The sequence below is a fragment of the Saccopteryx bilineata genome, chromosome 7 (genome assembly GCF_036850765.1).
Source record: "Saccopteryx bilineata isolate mSacBil1 chromosome 7, mSacBil1_pri_phased_curated, whole genome shotgun sequence".
Taxonomy (NCBI): domain Eukaryota; kingdom Metazoa; phylum Chordata; class Mammalia; order Chiroptera; family Emballonuridae; genus Saccopteryx; species Saccopteryx bilineata.
Window position 1 is genome coordinate 70,287,258 of NC_089496.1, and position 16,050 is coordinate 70,303,307.

General features: G+C 45.2%; 1 protein-coding gene across 2 annotated transcripts in view; it reads left to right on the plus strand.

The window, feature by feature from the left end:
* Positions 1 to 633: 633 nt before the first annotated feature.
* The window catches only part of ABHD2 (abhydrolase domain containing 2, acylglycerol lipase), an 85,634-nt gene continuing 70,217 nt past the window's right edge, over positions 634 to 16,050 (plus strand). Inside the window, exon 1 of one of the 2 annotated variants that reach the window (XM_066240424.1) lies at positions 634 to 756. The gene's annotated coding sequence lies outside the window, so the exon portion shown is untranslated. Of the gene's footprint in view, positions 757 to 833; positions 947 to 16,050 lie in introns of those variants that run through there. The other variant, XM_066240426.1, reaches the window with a different exon arrangement.

The following is a 16,050-nucleotide window of genomic DNA, read 5'->3' on the forward strand; positions in this document are numbered from 1 at the left end:
ACAGTGGGACAACTGACTGAGGTCCACATCACCTGGCACGACCCCATCACTCTCTCCTAGCTTCCTAGCCGGAAGCATGCTGTCTCCACATGCTTTCCTCTCCTTGGGGTTTGGTCACTCACTTTCCTTCCTCTTCTCTCCTCGGGCAGGACCCCTAATTCCGCCCGCTGTGTCCTGGGCTACAGGTGAGTCTGTCGTTCGGCCTGGAGCCGTCAGATCCTGCGGCTGAGCTATCAGCTGGCCTCCCACCTCCCACCTCCAAACGATACCTAACCTTACACAGCACTCCCAAACCAGCTTGAGACTATCACAATTGCCTACCTCTCGGTACCCGCCCCCTCAATATCTAGCACGACCCACCTTTTAGCCTTCCTCCCTTTTTCCGCGGTCTTATCCAATAAGGTCTTGGCTCACGGGCTAAAGATGTCAAAAGTAACCAATTGTCTTCGCGAAGGTCCCGCCTTTACGCTGAGGAGCAACTCCAGCGACCAGTGGGATATCCTCTTCGTGCAATGAGCGCGCGGGGCTTGTGGAGCAGCGGCTGGGCTGTCCAATGAACCGACTGGTTCCCGTGGTTAGGGGCGTGGCAGAGGCGGTCGTTAGGGGCGTGGCGGCAGTTGCTTAGGCGGGGCCGGTAGCCCCAGGAGCTGCACTGGCCACGGGTTCCGGCTGCATTTCCATGAGCGCCGGCGGCAGCCGCAGAGCTGTAGGAACCGGACCGGGGCGGGCTGGACCTCTATAGTCAACCACACGCAGGTAAAGCCATGGTCCAGCGAGCTCCATTAAGGTGGGATCGGGCCCCGGATTGGTCGGGCCAAACGCCTGAGTCCCGCGGTCCTCGTTTTGGCTCGGCCCATCGCGCCGCTTCTTGCGCTCCCGGGATCCTCGGGGCCTGTCACCTGGAACCACTGGGGTCCCAAGAACCGATTTGCAAAGTAGCGGGGAGGTAGGCTGCCTGGACCGCAGCGGGTGGGGTACGCGTTCCTGAAAGCCCTTTGTCCTCTCCTGCCCCAGGTACCGAGGTTGAGGACATCCCCGACTGTGGTTTCTCTGCCGGCCATCCCTCCATCGGTGCCTCTGGTACCTCTGGGGAGGGAGGTCTGTTGACTCAGGGTTGGTGATGAAGGTCTGGGCTCCACACCTGAAGGAGAGGGTCAAGGGACCTGATTATATATAGCCTCGAATATCCGAGGGGCCTCTTCGTTTGTGGGCTCCAGGGTGCACCCAGGACCGATGGATTCAAGTTGTAGGACGGCAGCTTTTGACCCAGTTGGAGGCACACTTACTGAGCTCGTCTCTACTCCGGGCACTGTTCTAGGCGCTTCGTGGGCTTTCCCCACAATGGGAGATGTTCAGCAGGCGCCGGTGGCTGCCTGCCAGGCGAGGCAGCCAGCGCCTCGACGTTGGAAGTGTCTAGGCAGCAGCCAGATAACAGCCACCTGTCAGGGATGCTTAGAAAGGACTCCACACGGAGGACTGCATGATCTACCTGTAAGGCTTTTCTCCACTCACCGATGCGTTCTGGGTGACCTTTAATGCCCAGCTTGACAAGGATATTTCTGGGGGTACTTAGTCTGGTAGTGAATGTTGCGTGTGCTTTCACCCATAATGAATTTTGTGGTCTCAACTCTCAAGAGTGGGTGTTAGCAAAGAGAATGGACCATACCAAGAAGATAAGGTTTATTTAGCTATCATGGAACTCCTTAATTAGAACTGTGCACTACTTCTCTTAATCTTCCAATTTCTCTCATTCATCAGGTCAGTTTCACCTACATTCCAGATTTGACCAGGGGTTCCAAGAACAGACTTATGAGAGGGGATTGGGGAGATTGTAGGTGTGGCAGAGTTAATGTACTCTGTGCCCAGAGCTTGCTTTTTTCTTTTTTTCTTTTTACCCAGAGCTTTTTTGAGGGCCATTTTGTTACAACCACATTAAGTAGAGTCCATTTAGCTAGAGCTCATTTAATCAGTCTTCTCAATGCACGTGTGAGGAAACTAAGGCCTGGGAACATCATGGGGCCGACTGATCATCACAGAGCCATGAATAAGGGATGATCTATTGACCCCGGATTTATCAAGATCATGACTAGTGTTTCACTCCCAGCCTCGTTATCTCACTCTTGGTGTTTAAATTCCAGGGAAATCCGGAGAGTTTAGGAGCATAAATTACGGTGCTTTAGTGTTGGATTTGAATTCTAGCCCCTCTTCTTTCTAGTCGTAACCTTGGGCAAGTTATTTAACCTCTCCATGCCTCTCTTTGCTTACCTATAAAACAAGAATAATAATGGTACTTAGAAGGTTGTTTTGAGGAGTACATGAGTTATTATATTTGAAGCACTTAGAACAATACCTGGCATACAATAACCACTATAGATTTGGTATATATGATATTCCTTTATACAGTTTTTCTTCACTCTTTTTTTTTTTATTTTAATTATTTTTATTTTTATTTTATTTATTCATTTTAGAGAGGAGAGAGAGACAGAGAGAGAGAGAGAGACAGGGGGGAGGAGCTGGAAGCATCAACTCCCATATGTGCCCTGACCAGGCAAGCCCAGGGTTTCGAACCGGCGACCTCAGCATTTCCAGGTCGACGCTTTATCCACTGCGCCACCACAGGCCAGGCTATACAGTTTTTCTTTATATCTACCACCCAATATTTTCTATGAGGAGCTTATTCTTTATCCTGCTTTCTCCTCTGCAATTCATTAAACATATTCCAGATTTTACTGTAGTACAGACGTCTGTGGGATTTTCCAAGTTGCTCTGCATTTATTTTTCTGTCTTTTATTGAATCAGGGCATTCATTTTTCTCTGTTAGTCTTCTTGTAATTGTAACACTCCTTTTAGACTCCAAATCTGTTTTATCTTCTTAGAAAAGAACGGCGGGGGGAGGGGCAGGAATCCCTCAAAGTGATTACCACTTCCCCACTTTCTCCAATGATACCAATTTCCAAGCATTCTTCCAAATACTCCCTCTGCTCAGCCCTCCTTCCCAGTTGTCAGTCTGATACAGCTTGATTATAAATGGATGAACATTTTTAGATTAAGATTTCATGAGCTACTGTATTAAGTGCTTTTCGGAAGTTCAGGGATCGAGTGTCAAATGCATTTAAGCCAGTTACTTAGTCATTTGAGCTGGGGGAGCACCAGCAGCGCCTGCCTTGTTGGGCAGAAGCACAAGTGTGTGACTGATTCTTGCTGGTAATCTAGCGTGTTCACTGGTTCTTCTGCATTTTTCCTGTTCTTTTCTTGAGCTTGAAATAAACCAGATGGCAAGCGCCAGGGAACAAAGGTCTTTTCCTCTCGTTTTAGTTGGAAGTTCCCTCTCCTTCTTACTTTTACCTTCATTTCAGCACCTTCGCAGTTTGGATAAATACCTCATCTGTTTGCCAGCCAGTTCCCTCTTAATTAGGTGATACCTGTCACCTTTATTTCTTGCAGGAATCTGGTCACCTTTATTTTCCCTTCTTTGTTTTTATGTGTTTTTTTAGAATAAAACAAAGATTAGCACTGTTCATTGATTGGCACATTCTTAAGAGTTGATTCTGAGTTTTAGGGGGTTTTTTTGTTTCGGACATTCTAGAGCTCAGCCATCTTAGAATAATTGCTTTAGTTCCATTGTTTGTGTATTAACAATGGGCTTCTTTCTCTCTGTCGTGTTCTCTTTTCTCATAATGTCTTGGTGAAAAGGCTTCTCATTTACTGTTATTCTTTAAAATTCTTTTTAATTTGTTGTTTTGAGAGAGAAAGAGGAAAGAAAGAGAGAGAGAGAGAAACATTGATTTTTTTGTTCCACTTATTCATGCATTCATTGGTTGATTCTTGTATGTGCCCTAAGGATTGAACTTGCAACCTCTGTATGTCGGGATGATCGTCTAACCAACCTAGCTACCCAGTCAGGGCTTTACTGCTATTCTTCAATGTTATACTCACACCTGTCTTCTGGTAATCTCTGGCAGTGCCTACAAGGAGTACAGTGGCTGCCCACTTCCCGTCCAGAACATGTAACATTTCTTTGGTCCCATGGAAGATAGGATCACAGTCTCTCTTATTTTTTTTACCTAAAACCTGGCTCTATGAAAAGCCTTAGCAAAAGAACTTCCAATATAATGGAACTCTGTGTGGTAGATCTCTGCTCTGACCTACTGCTTACAGTATTCCAGTTTCTCTCACAGTGAGGGATCATTTTCATATCTGCACATTTATTTTTGTTGTCTTGGCTCTAGGGCATAGTGTTTTTGTATTAAACATTTTCTGTTTATAAAATGGCTGGTGTGGACTGGTGGCTGGACTTGTTGCCTTGAAGCTTGTGCCCGGACCCAGTTGGGAACAGACTTTGTTACATGAGGACCTGCAGTAAAGTAGCATTCAGGTGAAGAGCTTGTTAGAGAATTGGCACATGTGAGGCCCTTGGGTCTGCCTGGTTTCTGGTTCTCTTTTGTTCCCTTGAAGCTGAGGTCTGTTAAGTTCAGCAAACTGACCACCTGGTGTGTGTCAGGAGCACAGCTGTCCAGATTAACAAGTGTTTGGTTTGCTGTATGAAGACTTATTTTGTTTGTATTGTACATTTAAACATTTTTAATGCTTTTTATTAAAAAAAATTTTTTTGACTATGTAACAAGTTTATGTGAGGAAAGAAAATATTCGAGAAGCACAGAAGGTTATACGGTAAATACGTTTCTGTCCACCTGACTCTGCCACCTGGCTTTGTTCCTTGGAGGCACCAGCGTTACTGATTTTTTTCAACTTCCAGAGGTGCTCTGTGCACAGCCAGGATATTTTATCCATCTATTAGCAAATTCATTATCAATACTCCTTCCCTTTTATACAAACAGTAGCATACTGTTGGGAACCCTGCTTTTTTTCATTTAATATTACTTGGCAGCATGGCAAGCTTTTCCGCCTCATTTTTTGTGAAAACTGTCTAATTTAAATACCTTTTTTTTGTTACTAAGTGTGCTAAGAACCAGTCTTATTTGGGCAGCAGCTTTGCGTAGAGATCCTACAGCATTTTATGGATATTTGGGAAGAAATACTTCTCTTCTGTACATACTGCTGCTCTGAGCCTGGGAAGAGGCTGGGGAAGCTGGAGGGCTCCTCCTAATGGTCATTCTATGTTAGGAGAGTGGGAAACGCTGGGAATGGAAGGGCACTAGACCTTGGGCCCTTCACCTTGTCTTCTGTGCTGGCATGGCCAGGGAAGGCTTGCTGTGCTGTCTCCAGTCTCCAGAGAAGGCTCCAGCCTTCCTGATACACATGTTAGCATCTCTCTCTATCTCCTCCTGTGTCCAACATCCAGGCTGGCCCTGTGTGCCTCGCCCTTGGGCACCGGAAGGGAACGTGCCCTTCATCATGGGACTTCCTGCTTGGGTGGCTTTGTTAGATGCCCCACCCCTTCTTTTCTCTCACTCCAGGAAAACTAGCTCTCACACCTGCACCTCTGTGAACCATCTTTCCCAAACTGGCATTTGGGGCTAGAATCTCTCCTCAGGGGTGTTTCCCAAGTTCTCCAAATCACTTGACCTTTTCCAAGATCTGAAACTGACACGGCCTTGCTCGGCTTTCGCTGATGATGGCTCTATAAGTTCTTCATCTTTGAATTTCCTGTGACTGCACTTAGGGTTTATATGACCATATTGATGTCAACATGGTCTTATGGCTTCTGTGGCTCCCAGATCTTGCCTTTGTTGTGTTTCTTTCCTTTAATGTTCCTTAATTTGCTTTTATTTACCTTTGTGTTTAATGAAGTCACCTTGAAATTGAATTCAATGTTCCTGCTGTTAGTCAGCCAGTCTAATCTAGAGTCATGACCTTATGGTCTTTGCTCACTGCTGGGTGTCGACACTATCAATCAGTTGAACCATAGATACCATGTTATGTCATATAAGGACAGGGAGATAGTGTTATCAGTGACACCTTGTCCAATCTGTCTGGGTATAAAAGAGATAGCAGCTTGGAAAAATTGTCCCGTTCGTGGTCAGTCACTCTACTATGCTCCATTCGTGTGCTGTTTATTTAGTCACGTCAATGAGAGCAGTAAATAAATCAGGAAGTCCAACAAAGAATTGCCAGATTTTAATTTTTTCAAATAAGGAAAAAGAAATATCTTCCAGTATTGCCATCATTTAAGAAAAGATATTTTAACACCTAAAATGAGGGAAGCTCAGTGTCCCACAAGAAAGAGCAACCTTCTAAACAGAATATATTTAGATTGATAGAAAGGTTGAGGTCATGGAAGTTGACACATGGCATTTAGTCAATGGTACTAAGGCGGTCGGGATCCATCCAGCTCTTTGAAGGGCCTGTAAGACAGCTGTCTCAACTCTCTGTATTCCTAGAGCCTTACCCAGCACCTGGCACAGGGAAGGTCCTTGGGCCTCAGTTTTCTCGTTTGCATTGATGACACCTCATAGAATTGTGAATAGCCAATGAGGTAATGTCTGAGGATGTACTTTGTAAACAATAATTTTTCTAATTGGTCTTCACTTGTCAACACCATTGCATTTCATGACATGCTTGTAGAGTAACTGAGGTCAAGTATTAAACCACAAGCCTTTGATAAACTGTAGGGTTACACAAATAGAAATTTCTACTATCATCTAGTTTTGCTCTGTCATTTTAAAAGATATAGTGGCTTGTTAGCATCAGCCAGAGAACATTGCTGAATCCCAGGATGAGGGTCTTAGACCCTTCACCTATGGTTTACAGACTTTCTATTTTCTCTGGGTGTCTGATAGAGAAGCTAATGGTGTGGAATGGGGACAGGTACATGCACGTGCATGATCCACTCGTCACCTGTAGAAGATGGCTAAATTAGATTGGAACCGATCACTCACACAGGCAGGTCCAGGAGCTGGACTGAGTAGATCCAGGCCAGGGTACTTTAGCCTTGTTGGCTAAAGCAGATCCTTCCTTTGTCTTCTCTGGTGAGTATAATACTGTCTAGTTAGCATTGTGTCTATGTTTTTTTTTTTGTTTGTTTTGTTTTTTAGGTGAGAGGAGGGGAGATAGTGAGGCAGACTCCCACATGCGCCCCAACCGGGACCCACTTAACAATCCCGTCTTGGGACGATGCTCAAATACAGAGCTATTTTTAGTGCCTGAGGATGACACTCTAGGATCAATTGAACTATCCTCAGCGCCCAGAGGCATGCTCGAACCAATCGAGCCACTGGCTGCAGGAGGGGAGACAGAGAGAAGGGGTAGAGGGAAGAGGAAAGGAGCAGCTGGTTCCTTCTCCTGAGTGCCCTGGCTGGGAATTGAACCTGGTACATCCATGCGCTGGCCCAATGTTCTATCCACTGAACCACCAGCCAGATCCTTGTCTACATTTTTAATTTTTATTATAATAGCATTAAATTATTCCCATTAAATACGAGGAAACTGAGGTGAAAAGAAGTTAATAAACTTGCCCAAAGTCAAACAAAGAGTAAATGGTAGAGGTGTGATTTAGGCCTGGTCAGTTTTTCCCCAAAGCCTATGAATTTATCCACCCTGTTGCGAGTGGCCTTACAACCCCAGCATCAGTGCACACCCACAGAAAACATCTCAATGAAGCGGAAATCTCTGTAACACCAGTTGTTCTGACCTATTTCCACAAACCTGTTTCAGATATCACAGATATTTGAGACAGAGTTTCTCCATTTTCCTTGAATGTTAAAAAGTATTCCTGTTTTATTGTACCACTGACATCTCAATCCAGGTTAACCTAGGATTATTTGTAATCAAATTTCTATTTCCTGACTCATGTCAGATGGAAAATACCATAGACATTTTGTTGCATTGGATGTCTTGGAGTGAGTAGCAGAAAGCACGAGTCTTCCAGTGGTATTTCAGAATTTATCTGAATGCCAGCAGTCAATGAGTAAAGCCCGTCTGTCTTCTCTTTGGGGACTTTTTCTTCCTTCTGCTGCCTCAAACAGCCTGCTTTTGCTTTAAATTCTTTTTATTTGAGAGCAGTTTCTGAAGTAGGTTTATAATTTTTTGAACCTAGTAAGAGGTGCTTGGGACAAACAGAGAAAGGGGGGAAAGGAATACAGCATTGGACAATAGTTTGAGCAAGTGTTAGAAAATGGAAAGCTTTCGTTAGAAGGATAATTATTTGCCTGAACTTTGACATATTCTTTAAAATACCCCAAAGCTGCTGACAGCCCAGTCACTGAGCTCTCTCCCTACATTGGCAGCAGCATGGTAGTTACTCATAAAGGCCAGTACTTCTCAACTCAGCCCAATGCAATCATCTCCGTATAAGAAAATCCTGCTCAAGGGATCAAAGTGGTGATACAAGGCCTTTCCCACAGACTCAATCAATAAATATTTACAGAGTGCCCACTGGGTGCTCAAGACCGTAAATTTGAATTCGTGTAGTATTTACATATGAGGATTGAATTAGTCAGGCATAGACCAGAATCCCCAATAGAGATTAAAGGGATGTAAGTCATCACTTTTATGTAGAGATGATACTTTCTTTTTTTTTTTACAAGATTTTATTTATTGACTTTAGACATAGGACAAAGAGAGAGAGAGAGAGAGAGAGAGAGAGAGAGGAGGAGGAGGAGTGGGAAGCATCAACTTGTAGTAGTTGCTTCTCATATGTGCCTTGACCGGGTAAGCCTGGGGTTTCAAACTGGCGACCTCAGCGTTCCAGGTGGATGCTCTATCCACTGCGCCACCACAGGCCAGGCAAGAAGAGACTTTCAGAGTCTCTGGAAATGAAAGGATCTTTGCAATTATGTGAAGGTGAGAGATGGTATGATTTTTTAGGGCCTGGAGGGGATGGACCCCAAAACGAAGGTTCCTGTGTAGTTCAGCAGGTTGTACAGAACTATCTGGATGCCATCAAGGGCTGGCAGTGTTGTTCAAGCAGTAAATGACAGTGCTTGTCCAGCAGCCTGTGGGTCAGGTTACACCGACTCACACCCACTGCCTCGTGTCGGCCCTGCAGGTTGCCAGACAAGCACACACATATGTGTAGCACCAATTTTCAGGCTGACCTCTGGAATGTCCCTTGTAAGTAAAGCCCCAAAGCTTCGTTCCTCAGTGACTCACTCCCACTGCTCCCAGATCTGTCCCTCTTGACCTGTCTGCCAGTCTCCTCTAACTGCCCACATTCCTGGGCCTGTGTTCATCCTGTGAGCCCAGCCTGATGTCTGCACCCACCCTTCCTTCTCCCTTCTCTACTGTTTGTGTCTTCCGGTGGCTCCCCAGCTTTATGAGGCCAGCTCCTTCCTTCTGCCTCTTTTGTTTGAGTTCCTCTAGCATTTATAGGTGGTACCTCAGATTTCGTGCTTAATTATGCATGGATCTGCGCTGTTTTCTAGTTAATTATGGATGCCCCGTATTATGCTTTTTTTCATAGTCCCAACAGAGCTTAGAGTGAAGCTGATACCTTTGGTTCCCATAGGGAGTGGGCTGGAATGTCAGCAAGAAAGTGTAGTTTTACAAAACATACCCCCATTGGTATTGACACACTTTGGGGAGGGGGCATCCTCTTCATTTATAAACCACTGCATTATCCATGACGGTGCTCCTAGCTTACACATGTAAATCAATTTTGGGAAAATGCAATCACTTTCCGATTATGGAGAAGCATTTCCTCATTTCTGATGAAACCATCTTCCTTGGTGGCTGGTTCCTCCTCCCAGCACAAGTGTTGGCATGGAGAGCGCATTCTCAGGAGAGGAGCTGCTGGAAAGTAAGCTCATGGCTGAGTCTCTGCTCTGTGTGAGGCGCACCTGCTTTAGGGTGTGGAATGGGCAAGCTGGGATTTACCTGCAGGAACAGGGGGTGGCGTTTCAGTGGGAAAGGAGGGACCCCTTGGCAGGGGAGGGGTGTGTGTGTCAGGAGCAAGTCCCAGACTGGGCACTGCCAGGACCCTTTTTAGCACAGACACAAGGACACACCTTGAAATTGCTAATGGAACTTGATGGCCACTTAGTACTCAGTGATTTATGAAGCCTGTCATGTTCTGTGTTGCAAAAATCACAAATGTGTCCTGGGATTAATTTTAAACTTGTTGCAGGAGGCCCACACAGTCAATCCGCTGGTGACTTCGTTGTTAATGAGGCCTGTGTGTCTGCTCCTCTGTAATTTCTATCTATTGGATTAGGGAAGGTACTAAGACAAAATGAAGGAGAATTTAGTAGCGGTGGTTGTGTAATCAAAATTTTGGGGCACCTAGTATTCCAGGGATTTAAAAAAAATACTCTCTATATTAACATGTTCAGATGAGGTCTGGAGGGGTTAAACAACTTGCCTCAGGACAAATATCATGACTGGTGGGGCCTGGATTTACTCACTCCAGAGCCTGAACCTAAACAGAATCCACATTTACAGCCAGATTGGAATTGGAAGAGAGAAATTCATTAGGAATTTGCTTTGGTTTGTTTTTCCTTGAGAGGTATTTGCCATGGGACCCACATAAGTACTGAAGCTCGTTTGGTCCTTTGGGTTACAAGGAAAAGAGACCCCTTCCCCACAGGGCTCCCTCACTTACTGGTAACAGGAGAGGAAGGGATGGTTCCGACAGCTGAATTGCAGAGGCAAAGAAACCAAGCCAATAAATATTTGTGCCCCGCCTGAATACAATTTGTGTTGTGTTAACAAGTAGCCCGGGAGCATTTGTTGTTTGTCGTTAGCTGATTATGGCCTCATATGTTGGTTGGAGCTTGCTGAGTAACGAAGGATCTTTTGAAAGGGTGTGGCAAAAGGTTTCTTCAGCCTCTGAAGGAAAGGGGTGTGAAACTGCAGAGTCACAAGAGGCAGATCCTCTCATGGTTTGGAGTCTGGAAGTGTGAAATCAAGTTGTTGGCAGGTTGTTTCCTTCTCCTTTTTTTTTTCTTTCAGTGAGACACACAGAGGCACAGACAGAAAGAGAGAGAAGTGAGAAGTATTAACTCATAGTTGTGGCACCTTAGTTGTTCACTGGTGGCTTTCTCTTATGTGCCTTGACTGGGGGACTCCAGCCAAGCCAGTGACCACTTGCTCAAGCCGGTGACCTTGAGTTCAAGCCAGTGACCTTGGGATCATGTTGATGAGGCCTTGCTCAAGTAGGTGACCCGTGGGGTTTCGAACCTGGGTCCTCAGTGTTGCAGGCCTTTGCTCTTATCCACTATGCCACCACCTAGTCAGGTGTTTCCTTCTTGATGTCTCTGAGAGGAAGTCTGTTCCGGGCCTCTCTCCTAGCTTCTGATGGTTCCTTAGCTTAGAGACGTGTCACTCCAGTCACTGCTTTCATCTTCCTTCTCCTCTGTGTGTCTGTGTCCAGATTTCCCTCTTTGTGTAAGGACACCAGTCATGGGGTCAGGGCCACTCTAATCGGCATGACCCCACCTGAACTTGATTACATCTTCAATGACTCTTTCCAAATAAGGTCACATTCACAGGTTCCACATGGGCATGAATTTTAGGGGTATACTTTACCCCACTACACAAGGTAATGAGTTTTCTGTAGTTGAGGTCTCTGCTTGGATTTTTCTCTCTTTACAGGAAGTTTTGGGTTGTCAGGGAAAGTTAATTTTCTAAGGCTGCCGTCCTCACTCACCCCTGCTGGCAGAATGAATGTGAAGGAATTATTGGCATAAATGACACAGCTGAAAACATACCAGTATTTAACTATGTGAAGGAAGAACAGAGGCCCTGAAGGTTGTAACTCTTGTAAGTTGTGTAAATTGTGTGAGCCACCCCCTGTTACAGAGCTCAGTGAGCTGTTCCTGTGCTCCTTTGCCAAGGACTGCAATTCTATCCCTAGAATCTCAGAAATTTTGAGCTGAAAGAGACCTTTGGTATTATCTACTTCTAATCTAAACCTCTCATTTTACAGATGAAAGTCTTTAGGGCCCAGAAAGGTTAAGTGACTTGTTCAAGGTCGCCAGCTAGGAAGGGGCAGAGCAGGCACTGAGACCCAGGTCTCAGAACCCCAAGACAAGAGCCTGTCCCAGCACAGAGGCCCTGTTTCTCCCCGCATCTGTGCCTCCATTTTATTTATTTATTAGATTTTATTTATTGATTTTTAGAGAGAGGAGAGAGAGAGAAAGTGAGAGAGAGAGAAAAAAAAAAAAAAGAAAGAGGGTGGGGAAGAGCAGGAAGCATCAACTTATAGTAGCTGCTTCTTGTGTGCCTTGACCGGGCAAGCCGGGGGTTTTGAACTGGCGACCCCAGCATTCTGGCACAACCACAGGTGAGGCTCTTCCTCCACTTTACAATCACGCTCTTGGCCGTGAAAGAGAAGCCCAGGCCCTCACATTGGTGGGAATGCCAGTCCAGCAAGTTTTAGAGACCGAGAGAAATACTGGAAGTTCCCTACTGTTGTGTAGTTGGCAGTACCTCGGGTTTCTTTGTTAATGTAGAGACTACAAAGGGAATTTTAACTGTGATTCAGAGCAGCTGAATCCCACTCATAAAATGACTAGTGAGGGAGCAGGGGAGGTGTGGGGCTGACAGTATGAGGAAGGACAGATCGTATGAGAAGGGACAGACCAGGAAGGAACATGGGGTGGTAGGGGCCAGTGCTTCCTTTCCGGCTTCTGCATAACCAGCTCTCTAGCCATTCTGCTGACTTCCCTATCTCTGCTGCCTGGTGTTCATTTTAACTGGATTTCACCTGCCTGGAAAAGGGAGGGGGACACACAGAATAGTGCACTGAAAACTAAGTTTGTTACATCTAGAACAAACTCAGAATATTAATATGTAATGGCAGGTTGAACTTAAAACAACATAAAATGCAGCGTGATAAGTTAAAATTAATTTTAAGAGTTTTGTTCTAAAATTGCCAGTTAATTATTGGGTTAAAACATAGATACACACATATATAACGCATTCACACATATTTATTCTCACACTTACACACACTTCTTTTTTTTTTTTTTTTTGGTATTTTTCTGAAGCTGGAAACCAGGAGGCAGACAGACTCCCGCATGCACCTGACCGGGATCCACCCGGCATGCCCACCAGGGGGCGATGCTCTGCCCCTCCGGGGCATCGCTCTGTGCGACCAGAGCCATTCTAGCGCCTGGGGCAGAGGCCAAGGAGCCATCCCCAGCGCCCAGGCCATCTTTTGCTTCAATGGAGCCTCGGCTGCGGAAGGGGAAGAGAGAGACAGAGAGGAAGGAGAGGGGGAGGGGTGGAGAAGCAGATGGGCGCCTCTCCTGTGTGCCCTGGCCGGGAATTGAACCCGGGACTTCCACACGCCAGGCCGACGTTCTACCACTGAGCCAACCGGCCAGGGCCTTACACACACTTCTAAATCCTAAGGCCCAGTTTTAAATCTAGCTGCTCTGTAAGCCCTCCCATAGTTACTTATTTCCTGGACTAATTATTCGTGCCCCATGTTTCTTAAGTATGTATAACCTTAACAGAAACTTCTTTTCCCCCCCCCAGTTAAAATGAGAATTCTATCAATTATAGTCTCATACAATGCTTAGCATAGTGCTATGCACACAGTAGGTCATCAAGTCCTTATGCCCCCTGAAGTTCAAGGGCCGTGGCCCTACTAACAAATGGTAGAACTGCCCTGCTTTTTGGCACTTCAGGTTAAAGCCTTGGATCAAGGCTGCATATTTGGACCATAATAATTACAAACTTCTCGCCCTGGACAGATGGCTCTATTTGCTGGAGCGTCTTCCCAAAGCACAGAGGGCAGAGGTTGCTAGTTTGATCCCTGGTCACAGTACGTGCAAGAACAGATTGCTGTTCCTGTCTCTCTCTCTCTCTTCCTCTCTCTCCCTCCCTCCCTCTCTTGTTAAAATCAATAAATAAAAATAATAATTATAAACCTCTCATAGGATTGCCTTCACTGAACTGAATTCCATTTTAAACCCTTGTCATTTTTCAAGGTTGAGTAAATTAATTCCCTATTGCATTTGCTATTTAAAAAAAAGTTGTAGGAGTACACTGCCTATCACATCACTCAAGGTCCCCTTACATAAAGTCCCGCAGACTTTTAAAAATAATTCCATGTCTGAAAAGCCTTGCTTTCCCTGAGTATCTGTCATGCTTTCTGGGGTAAAGCATGACACAGTACATGTTAGCTCTCTTTCTTTCTTTTTTTTTTTTTTTTTTTTTGTATTTTTCTGAAGCTGGAAACGAGAAGGCAGTCAGACAGACTCCCGCATGCGCCTGACCGGGATCCACCCGGCACGCCCACCAGGGGGCGATGCTTTGCCCATCTGGGGCGTCGCTCTGTTGCGACCAGAGCCACTCTAGCGCCTGGGGCAGAGGCCAAGGAGCCATCCCCAGTGCCCGGGCCATCTTTTGCTCCAATGGAACCTTGGCTGCGAGAGGAGAAGAGAGAGACAGAGAAGAAAGAGAGGGGGAGGGGTGGAGAAGCAGATGGGCGCTTCTCCTGTGTGCCCTGGCCGGGAATCGAACCCGGGACTCCTGTATGCCAGGCCGACGCTCTACCACTGAGCCAACCGGCCAGGGCTCTCTTTTTATTTTAGAAAACTATAGGTCTAATTGAGTTTCCCTCTTTCCCCTGACAGTCAGAAAGAGTACATTCTAGTCTTAATCCCATAGGTAATTTCAATAATTTCACAATTATTTTCCTTGTTCAGAATTTCTTAATTTCTTCTTAGATTTTGCTAGTTGCTATTTTCAAACTTTTTTTTTTCTAATAACAAAAATATTTGTAATCATGAGGAGTTTTGGAGAAGAAAAAAAAGAAAAATTGCTTATAATCTAATAACCCAGCAATTGTAGCATCCATAAAGATTTGGGTATGTAGTTTCCTTCTGTGTCATTAAAAATCGCAGACTAAAGGACACTAGGAAAGACAGTGGCTTAAACATGCACGAGTTTATTCTCTCACATAAAAGAAATCCTGAGCTAGGCGGTCTAGGTCTGATATGGTGGCTCCATGAAATCATCAGGGACCCCAAGCTCTGTCTTTCTACTCTGTTGTCCTCTTAATGTGGCTCCAGCAGTGACCTCAAAGTCACTTCATGGCCCAAGATGACTGCTGGACTTGCAGCCATACTGTCTGCCTCCCAGGGATGCAGGAGGGGAAAGGGCAGAAGAGTTCATTCTCTGCCTTTTTTTTTTTTAATGAATTTTAGTATCTGCAAAGTTTTGTATTTTATTATTATTGATTTTTAGAGCGCGAGAGAGAGAAAAGAGACGCATTTGTTTGTAGTTTCACTTAGTTGTAAATTCATTGGCTGCTTTTTGTATGTGCCCTGGTTGGGGATTGAACCCGCAACCTTGTTTTAACTGGCCAGAACAACTTTCTACATTTTAAGTAGTATCCCCAGAAAGCAGACCAGCCCCTCCAGCAGTGGCCAGAAAATTGTCCAATGGACTCAGGATCCACCTGCCTGCAAGGGGGCTGGGGTCTGAGTTTTGTTTTTCCAGCAAGGCACATGTTCCAGGTTTTTGTTACTAGGAAGGAGGAGAGACTTCTTCCTGGAAAGCAAACCACAGACTGCCACATTTCTGATTCTTTCTCTTTGCATACTGCCTATCTCTGCAGTGTTTTGTTGAATGTGGAATGAGTTAAGTTGTAAACATCCATGTAAATATCACTAAGTGAAATGTACATCTTGTTATTTGTCATTCTGCCTTTCCATAATCCTTTTCTATGAATTTATCATTTATACATATACTGGTAGTGTATGTTTTGAATATTCAGTCAATACAGACTTATCAAGGGCTGGAAGGGACCTTAGGCAGATTTCTTCAAGGATTACATATTCAGATGCCCGCAGGGACCTTTCAGGTGCCATAAATGTTTAAGGAGGCCAGGAGTCAGTGTTGAGGACATGATAGGGTGTGGTGGGGACTATGTCAACCTGGAGAAAGCGTGCCCTGTCTAAAGGGGACAGCTGCCACTCAGCTGCACTCATTGTTGTCAGTTATTTTCCCAGAGAAACCAGGAATCCGGATTTCTATCTGAAATCTCCCGGTGTAATAATAAATTTTCATTTTAAAAATGCCAGCTAAATGCAACGCCATCTGTGGGCTAGCAGTTTAGGATCCATCTCTTGGTTTTGAGTTGGCATTGATGCCCTGAAGAGGTCCAGTGGCTTCTGATGTGGCTGGAGATATTGCTCT